The sequence below is a fragment of the Solanum pennellii genome, chromosome 11 (genome assembly GCF_001406875.1).
Source record: "Solanum pennellii chromosome 11, SPENNV200".
Taxonomy (NCBI): Eukaryota; Viridiplantae; Streptophyta; class Magnoliopsida; order Solanales; family Solanaceae; genus Solanum; species Solanum pennellii.
In genome coordinates, this window is record NC_028647.1 from 25,008,378 (window position 1) to 25,019,363 (window position 10,986).

The 10,986-nt window shown below is 32.7% G+C and overlaps 1 pseudogene; it reads right to left on the reverse strand.

The window, feature by feature from the left end:
- On the reverse strand, positions 1-9,624 carry LOC107003527 (annotated as a pseudogene).
- Positions 9,625-10,986: the final 1,362 nt, after the last annotated feature.

A 10,986-nucleotide genomic window follows, 5' to 3' on the forward strand; every position in this document is an offset into this window, starting at 1 on the left:
TTAACCTACTGGTGGTTAAACCAACCACAAATATCTAATATATGGTTAGCAACAAAAGAAATTGTCTGGATTTACATCATATAATACTATCCAAAATAACCACCTAAAGTCAAAAAAATATCAACCACACAACTTCTAAACTAGATCATCATCAGTATCCACGGGTTGTCTGCCCTTCATTGCCATTTGCTTCACTCTTTTCTTCTTTACTTCTGCTTGTAACTGACCAGTTGTGACTGCTTTCTTGCCCTTCCAAGTAGTCTTCTTTGGTGAATATGGTAGATTCGAAGGGGTCGAGATTCCTCTTGCATCTCCTTTAAAAACAATCTTCCTGCTTCCTATTCCTTCAAATATTCGAGACCTCTTTTCCATCCTTGTTTCTGTCTCAGATATTACCATTGATCGAAATGTTGGATCTTCTTCATTCCCGATCTCAGGACCATATGCAGTAGACTGTTGCGTCTGAAAATGTTGGGGTGAAGCTTCTATCTCATACTCTATAGTGGCACTACATGTAGAGTTTTTTCCTGCTCGACTCCTCGACTTTTGACTGCTTGCTTTCTTTTTTATTTTGTGTGAACTCTCATCTTCTTCATGGTCCTTCAACCCAAAAAAATTGTTGTGATAGACAAAAACGAACACCTTTAACTAAAAGAAAAAACTAAGAGAGATTACCTTATAACATCCCTTAGCATTGTGATTGAAATCACCACACTTGTTGCATCTCATTAGAGTTCCTTTTCTTGACTGCTTCCATGCTCCCTTTCTCAAACTTGCCTCTTCAGTTTCTCTATTTCTTTTCATCTTGGGTCTGCCAACAAGTTGTTGACACCCAATTTTGACCGACCTTTAACCATTTTTAGGATTATATTCGATTACATACATATTTTAAAATTTACTTAAAGTTTTGAAGTTTTAGTCGATTTTTCTCAAAATTATATATTTTAGTATCGTTTACTTTATAAAATTATTGTAAATATTATTATATTTTAAATTTATTAATGAATTCAAATGTTTTAAAATTTAAATGATTTTCAATTATATAAAAATATTTTAATATATGTAGTATTTTAATTAAATAGTAATTCCTACACTTTCCTTAAACTATAATTTAAATTCTAGCCTATTCTATTCTAGTTTCTTTCAATTTTAGCCACTCCAATTAAATTTTTATTACAATCATAGCCATCTCTTCCTTTCAATTCTAGCCAATTTTAATTACAATTTTAGCCATTCCGTATCTAACTCATCTAATTTCAAGACTTCATCTTTTGATCTCATCCGTCTATTTAATTAATTAAATTCTAGATCAAATCCTAACCTTAATCTCTTATTAAATCAACGGTTGTGATTAAATCTCCTATTCTCTTTCTTCAACACCAAAAGACCCCAAAACCTAAAATTGGAATTCATTCTCTTCCTCCCTTTTTTTCCCTCTCTCCGCCTCCTTTTTCCTCTCTCCCTTTCCGACCAGCCGCCTTCCTCCCATCCCTCTGTCCAGCCGCCCCTCTCTCTCCCTCTCTTCTCTTCTATCCGCCCCTTCCCTTTCTTCCCCTTCTCCGACTGGCGACCCCTCTTCTTTTTCCCCCGGCCAGCCAGCAGCTGTTGGCCGCCTCTTTCTCTCCCCCTTCTTCCCTTCTCTCCAATCGTCTCCCTCTTCCCCTCTCCCTCTCCATCGTTCCTCTTCCTCCCCCCGTTTCCCCTCTCTGTTTTCCCTCCCTTTTTCTTCTCCTGCAGGGACAGCACGACGGGAAACCACCAGCAGCTGCAACAAACAGCGACAGGAAGCAGCTCCGACAACACCAGCAGCAGCGGACAGCCGCTACCCTCCCCCCTTCCTCTCTCCAGGCGAGCAGCGGACGACGACCGGCAGAAAACAGCATCTCTAGAAGCGAGGAAGCAGCAGCCGCCAACGAGCCGCCAGACGCCACTGCATTTCCTCTTTAGGCGAGCTTCGAAGTTCAACAAACCACTTGTATATTTTGGTGCATTGAAAAACGATTCTTAACGGATCCGTCCGACACACACTCTCAATCACAAGTTCTCTCATCACTCCTTATTCTCTCATTGCTCATACACATATTCATTCTCTCAACTCATCGTACAAGTTGATAATCTTTTCTGCATAATTGGTAAGTCCTCTTTATTAATTTCAATTTGATTTTTTGCATATTGATAATATTCGTGTGTTGAGAAATGAAACAACAAGGAAGCATCCAAGTTAGTTTCATTATCCTTTTCGTTTGATAATATAGCTATGGTTACTCTTTATCTCTTTTTGTGTGTTATTTACATATATATGAGAGTAATTTGCTACTATAAATCTACTACATTACAATTATTTTCTCATCGTATATGTGTTACATTATCTCTTCTTCCAGGTTTTGAACTTAGAGTTCAAGATGTTGAAGATTTGCCTAGAAGAAATTGTGGACGAAGCCTCGCTCATTTTATTGTTATATATATGTTTATTCGTTCTTTATTTTTACTTGTAATGTTTGTACAACTATTTAACTCCATATATATAAAATAAGATATTTTGGGGGGAGGGATCACCTAAGGGAAGGGGGTTTACCTGCTACTTGTTTATTGTAATTTTTAAAAGTTAGAAATCATGCCTATATGTTTATTTTATTTTAAATCTTGAACCACCTAGAATTCTTGTTTGTAGGTGTTGTAATCTAACCAATTTTCAACATGCTTGACGCTTTGTTTGTTAATAAGTTTTAAAATAACTAGATTCCATTAATTTTTGAATATTAAAATCAAATCCTAATAATTTAGTAGGCTGTTAGATGTTAAAAAATATGTTATAACTTTTCAATTGTCTTATCACGTAGAAATCATGCCTAAGGATTAAAATGTTCATATCATTTAGATTTACAAAATCATGCCTATATATGTTACTCCGTTTTGAACACCTAGAAATCATGTTTGTAGGTTTGTAAATAAATTTTTAGCATACCCACTCCAATAAAATTTGTTGTGCATATTTTTGCTCCCTTTTAAATTAGCTAATATTATTAATTAGTAATCTTATTTGTCCTCTTAAAGATTTCGCACTTATGATGCAATATGTTGTTTTCTTAAAATAATAATAATAATAATAATAATAAAATAAAATCATTTGATGCATCTAACAAACTACTTGGCTTTTGAATATATTTCATAGTAAAATCTTTGCATTTTATAAATTTACTACATTAATGTTCTACTAGTTTTTCTTCTTACAAAGTTTTGCAACATGACTTTTTGAAAAAAGTCATTATTCAATCCTCCTTTAAAACTTTGGATTGATTATGACATTGTTTATTTTTAAAAATTAATTATAAGCACTATCTCCTAACCTATCGTTAGTGGGAAAGTCAAAGGAACTACGAGGTCTAGTTCCAATTTTTAAATTAAACCGATGCGTTCCCGGAAGTACCACCTACCCATGATTTTCAAAAGGAATTATGTGTATTTATATGTAAATATTTATGNTTTACTTAAAGTTTTGAAGTTTTAGTCGATTTTTCTCAAAATTATATATTTTAGTATCGTTTACTTTATAAAATTATTGTAAATATTATTATATTTTAAATTTATTAATGAATTCAAATGTTTTAAAATTTAAATGATTTTCAATTATATAAAAATATTTTAATATATGTAGTATTTTAATTAAATAGTAATTCCTACACTTTCCTTAAACTATAATTTAAATTCTAGCCTATTCTATTCTAGTTTCTTTCAATTTTAGCCACTCCAATTAAATTTTTATTACAATCATAGCCATCTCTTCCTTTCAATTCTAGCCAATTTTAATTACAATTTTAGCCATTCCGTATCTAACTCATCTAATTTCAAGACTTCATCTTTTGATCTCATCCGTCTATTTAATTAATTAAATTCTAGATCAAATCCTAACCTTAATCTCTTATTAAATCAACGGTTGTGATTAAATCTCCTATTCTCTTTCTTCAACACCAAAAGACCCCAAAACCTAAAATTGGAATTCATTCTCTTCCTCCCTTTTTTTCCCTCTCTCCGCCTCCTTTTTCCTCTCTCCCTTTCCGACCAGCCGCCTTCCTCCCATCCCTCTGTCCAGCCGCCCCTCTCTCTCCCTCTCTTCTCTTCTATCCGCCCCTTCCCTTTCTTCCCCTTCTCCGACTGGCGACCCCTCTTCTTTTTCCCCCGGCCAGCCAGCAGCTGTTGGCCGCCTCTTTCTCTCCCCCTTCTTCCCTTCTCTCCAATCGTCTCCCTCTTCCCCTCTCCCTCTCCATCGTTCCTCTTCCTCCCCCCGTTTCCCCTCTCTGTTTTCCCTCCCTTTTTCTTCTCCTGCAGGGACAGCACGACGGGAAACCACCAGCAGCTGCAACAAACAGCGACAGGAAGCAGCTCCGACAACACCAGCAGCAGCGGACAGCCGCTACCCTCCCCCCTTCCTCTCTCCAGGCGAGCAGCGGACGACGACCGGCAGAAAACAGCATCTCTAGAAGCGAGGAAGCAGCAGCCGCCAACGAGCCGCCAGACGCCACTGCATTTCCTCTTTAGGCGAGCTTCGAAGTTCAACAAACCACTTGTATATTTTGGTGCATTGAAAAACGATTCTTAACGGATCCGTCCGACACACACTCTCAATCACAAGTTCTCTCATCACTCCTTATTCTCTCATTGCTCATACACATATTCATTCTCTCAACTCATCGTACAAGTTGATAATCTTTTCTGCATAATTGGTAAGTCCTCTTTATTAATTTCAATTTGATTTTTTGCATATTGATAATATTCGTGTGTTGAGAAATGAAACAACAAGGAAGCATCCAAGTTAGTTTCATTATCCTTTTCGTTTGATAATATAGCTATGGTTACTCTTTATCTCTTTTTGTGTGTTATTTACATATATATGAGAGTAATTTGCTACTATAAATCTACTACATTACAATTATTTTCTCATCGTATATGTGTTACATTATCTCTTCTTCCAGGTTTTGAACTTAGAGTTCAAGATGTTGAAGATTTGCCTAGAAGAAATTGTGGACGAAGCCTCGCTCATTTTATTGTTATATATATGTTTATTCGTTCTTTATTTTTACTTGTAATGTTTGTACAACTATTTAACTCCATATATATAAAATAAGATATTTTGGGGGGAGGGATCACCTAAGGGAAGGGGGTTTACCTGCTACTTGTTTATTGTAATTTTTAAAAGTTAGAAATCATGCCTATATGTTTATTTTATTTTAAATCTTGAACCACCTAGAATTCTTGTTTGTAGGTGTTGTAATCTAACCAATTTTCAACATGCTTGACGCTTTGTTTGTTAATAAGTTTTAAAATAACTAGATTCCATTAATTTTTGAATATTAAAATCAAATCCTAATAATTTAGTAGGCTGTTAGATGTTAAAAAATATGTTATAACTTTTCAATTGTCTTATCACGTAGAAATCATGCCTAAGGATTAAAATGTTCATATCATTTAGATTTACAAAATCATGCCTATATATGTTACTCCGTTTTGAACACCTAGAAATCATGTTTGTAGGTTTGTAAATAAATTTTTAGCATACCCACTCCAATAAAATTTGTTGTGCATATTTTTGCTCCCTTTTAAATTAGCTAATATTATTAATTAGTAATCTTATTTGTCCTCTTAAAGATTTCGCACTTATGATGCAATATGTTGTTTTCTTAAAATAATAATAATAATAATAATAATAAAATAAAATCATTTGATGCATCTAACAAACTACTTGGCTTTTGAATATATTTCATAGTAAAATCTTTGCATTTTATAAATTTACTACATTAATGTTCTACTAGTTTTTCTTCTTACAAAGTTTTGCAACATGACTTTTTGAAAAAAGTCATTATTCAATCCTCCTTTAAAACTTTGGATTGATTATGACATTGTTTATTTTTAAAAATTAATTATAAGCACTATCTCCTAACCTATCGTTAGTGGGAAAGTCAAAGGAACTACGAGGTCTAGTTCCAATTTTTAAATTAAACCGATGCGTTCCCGGAAGTACCACCTACCCATGATTTTCAAAAGGAATTATGTGTATTTATATGTAAATATTTATGTGCCTATATGCAAACTGAATCTTTTAATTCATTTTCAAAAAATATAAACTTTTATTATTTTTCTAAGACCGACCTCAAAACAAAATTGTTTCTATGGTGGAAGAGCGCGATTAACAATATCGTGGCATCACCCCTATAAAGAAACAAATATTTTTTTTAAAAAATAAAATTTCTATTCAAAATTTGCTCAATTTTTCAAAACTTTACTTTCGCACATATTAACTGCTTAATATTTGCAATATTTGTTTATGACATAGATCGTATGCTCAAATAATAAATAATTGAAGTAATCTTAATTGTTTAATAATTTATTTGGGGTAGCTTAAAATAAAAAAAAATAAAAAATTTTATTGGCTTATCTATTTGACTATTTTTGTCTCCTCGCTTATCTTTATCTAATTGATTAGTATTTGTTGTGTTTATTATTTCTATCACCTTCTAGCATGCTTAATATTAATTGAAATAATAAAATAATTTATTTGTTCGATTTGTTTATAACATAGTCTCGTATGTTAAAATAAAAATAAAAAATTTGATTGTTTATTTATTGTTATTACCTAGCCTTGCATATCTAAATTAATAAAAAAATAATAAAATAGTCTTAATTGTTTTATATTTGTTATCACTTAGCAAGCTTAAATAGATTAATAAATGAAGTGACCAATTTGCTACTTGTAACCCCCACCTAGATTGCATGAGATACGTCCGGGACCCACATTTGTGGACCTCGAGGGATGCCTAACACCTTCCCCTCGAGGTAATTTGAACCCTTACCCTGATCTCTGGCTTGTTGACCTTAGCTAGACTTAGTTAGGTTAGATAGGTGCCCTAACGCGCCTTAATTTGTTAGGTGGCGACTCCAAACTCAAAATCCCAAAAGAGTTGTTGGGTCGTGCACAAAACCCATTTTTGCGAAAAATAGGGCGCGACAAAAGTTTTACCATTTCTGGAGGTTCCATGGCTTGAGCAGGGTCGACTTTCCAGAATTGAGAACCCCTAACTGGTTGCAACTTGTGCTTGTACGTTAACAAATAAGCCTCTTTTCTGTACCAATAATGAACCTCTTCCAATGGTTCCGTTTTTTTATGCAAAAGTGCCTTGATGGCATGGTGACATGGTATTCCACCTAAGTCCCATAATTTACAAGTGCATTTCTTGAACACCAAATTCACTGTACGTGTGTCCGTGTGTCCATCTTTCACTTCATAACCATAATCTCCATTGAACTCAAGTGTAGAACTGGTAGCCATTAATTGAAAATCATTGTACAATTTCATAGTCGTTGGACTAATATCATTTTGCCATTTTCTGTCAATTTTTTTCATTTTTCACCAACATATTCTTCACCTTCACTCTTATTTCCTCCAACATTTTGATGATTGGTTTAGGTCTCGCTTCAAGTATCCAACTGTTAAAAGACTCAGTGAAGTTATTGTCTACCATCAGATTCTTACATTGAGTATCAAAATATGACCTACACCATTTAATTACAGGAAAATGAAGAAGATCACTAGCTAATCTTCATCCACCTTTGCTAACACCTTCAAAGTGTCTTTGAATTCTTCTCCATAGGTACTCCATGCACACCACCACATCAATTTTTTCTCTTCACCACTCCGCCATTTCTTGCACCAGTTAGATTCTATATGCCTCATAAAAAACCTATGGTGTGCTTCTGGAAGAACTTTAGCTACAACATCCAACAGGCCCTAAAAATCGAAAAGAAACAAATAACAGTAAGAAAAAAGATAAAGAAAAGGCAATAAGAAAAAAATATATTTTAAATCTACCTTTTGCATATCAGACATAAATGTCAGAGTTTCACCATTTTTAAGCTCCAATGAAATCTTCAACAACTGAATAAACCATGTCCATGTTCCTTTGTTTTCCTTTTCCACCACCGCCCAAGCTATTGGATAGAAATGATTCATTGAGTCTTGCCCAACAACTAGTAATTAATAGTTGCCCCTTACATTTTCCTTTGAGAAACATTTCATCTAAACCAATTATAGGTCTCAAACTTTTCCATCCATCCTTCAAAGCCTTGAAGCAAATGTACATTCTCAAAAACCTTCTTATGCCTTGTTCAAGTGCATCTTTAGAGATATAAATTACCACATCAAATCCTGGATTTGATTGTCTAAGTTCTTGACCATTTAGCTTCAAGCCTATTGTTGTCATCTTCGAAATTGCCTTCCAATTTATCAAGAGCCATTGTTTTGGCTCTTTTTAGTTTGGATCTTGAGACATTCAACTTGAATTTTTTTTCAAGAATTCCTCTCATATCTTTGATAGGGTATTTTGGATCATTTTGAACTTCATCCTTAAAATAAACAACCAAGGTATGATAAGTTGTCAATGGATTAACAAAAGAATCATCACAAGTATGCTTAGGCTTCAATGTTTTAACCTTAAATGTTGCTGATTTTCCATCCTTAGAGAAGAGTAAAGGGACAACCATCATAACACTCATACCTAATTCTTTTTGTATCATTTCTTTTTGTTTTCGACTTCTTTTTGTTAGCCATAGCATAAAAACTAACAACCTACCTAGCTTCTTGTAGTCTTAAAGGTCATACCCATTTCTAATTCCTTAAAATTTTCAAGTCCATCACTCACAAGTCTCTCTTTTTCATGTTCATAACGTTGAAACACTTTAGAATTATATTCAACAATTTCACAATTGTCGCCCATTTCATAAAGAGTATCATCCTCCACATCACTATAATCACAATCAGTAGCAGCTTCAACATCCACAAAATATGATTCGGTATGATATATGATATTTGTGGCAGAAACTCTCAATTCATGAGCATCTATAGCATAAACATTTATCACCTTGAAATCTTTTGAAAATAAGTATTGAAGAGCCTTAATTCCATCATTATCTTCAATTACATAATAAGTACCAGATGGACCAGTGACCAACAATTGTTGAACTTCCCTAAATCCAAATTTGGAAGTAAAAGATTCACACAAATTATCATAACAAACTAAACAAGTATTATAATACCAGGTGTGCTGAAATTTTATATTGTATTCCAGCTTTGGAGAAATTACCCAATTGCCCCTGTAGTTGAAAGCAATATCCACTTCTTCAATCATCCTTCAAAATGACACCTGCAACAAGCAAATAACTTAGACATAATAGGGACCACCTTAGCATTTAACACTAACCAACTGAAAAATAAATTTTAAAATCCTAAAGAGATAATAACTATTTAGGGACCAACAAAGATTCCATCTTTGCATTCAAAGAGATAAAGTCATGTATTAAAGTAAGAAAATAAACCTTCCATGGATAGAATGTTAAGGGGGAAAAGCACATAAGTAAACTCAGTTACACTTTTCTGACATTTTACCCTATAGTTTTAACACGAAAGATCCTTAAAAGAAAAGGGAAGAAAGTAGTAGAAACTTACATAAGCTTTTGAACAATATCAAAATTGATGGACGCCAGTTTTGAGCTCACTGAAACCCTAACATGTTTTTCATTTTTTCTTCTTGAACTAGAGAGTGGAGACCATAGAATGAAATGGGTTAGGTTATTTAAGTGGGTGGGGTTTTCTTGTTTTCAATTGGGTTTGGTCGTTGAAAATTAATTGGGTGGGGTATTTTAAGAGCCACGTGGAATTTTCTCATATTAAAGCATAAAAATGATTTTTTAATTTATTAAATAATGGTCTGTTAAGTAAAAAGAGCATATATGAGCCATTTTTATAACGGCAAGGGCATATATGGGCCTTTTTTTAAACGGAGGGTATATCAGCTCCAAATCATAAAGTTCAGGGGTAAATCAGACCCTTTTCCCTAATAATAATAATAATAATAATAATAATAATAATAATAATAATAATATAGCTACTGTTTCTTTAATTTTCATTGAGTAGCTATAGTTTTACATATTTTGTTACTATTGACGGGACCCACAATTTGTATAAAGTTATTCTTTTCATACAATTCACTTCATCTCCTTCCTCTCTCCCATACCCTTCAAGTTCTCCTTAATTCTCTCCACAAAATTAGTTTGAATTTTAAATCTTTATCACTACGCTCTCAATAGCAACTTCAAAAATTTCAGAGACCACCAAAATCGGTCTAAAATTGATTTATTTTTTCAATTTTGCAGATCCAAATTTGAAAACGACCCAATTTGAATGGATGAAATTATTAAAAAATCAAGTACAAAAGACGAATCTAGTTTAACAAAGAAGAGGAAAGCAAAAGTAATCGATTCTATCAGTGATCAGTCAAAATCATCTGAAGACATTGTCCTTGGCTTAATGGAATAAGATGGATTTGAAAAAGTTAATGTTATATGTATGTATAAACAGTAATTATTGAGTTCTATTTTATGATTTTATCATAAGCCCTTTTATATGTATATAGTAATACGTTCTCAGTTTATTACGTTTATTTGTTTGTTTTTATAGATATGTAATTTTTTTTGATTATTTGTTGTATATACCATTATCATGCATATGAATTTCCTTTATACAAATATTGCATAAAAGTTAATTGTATATATATAAAATTTGTTTATGTATAATTTGTTGTTTGTATATATGTCATAGTTATGCATAACAAGACCTATCTGTATAATTTCTTTAAGAGTATATGTGGTAATTTTGTCATAACATACAAATATGGCTTTTTTCCTATCAAACCTGAAATAATTATTAAAAACAACTATTCAAATATTTATTAAAGCAATGATGGGTACATATTTTTTAAAGAAGTGTGAAGTGTAATATATAAGTATGACTATTTAATTTTGTAAACAATATATTTATTTGGTATATATATTAACCTCCTATCTATATATAAAAGGAGTTTCGTATGTATATTAATCTTCTATCTATCTATCTATCTATCTATCTATCTATCTATCTATATATATATATATATATATATA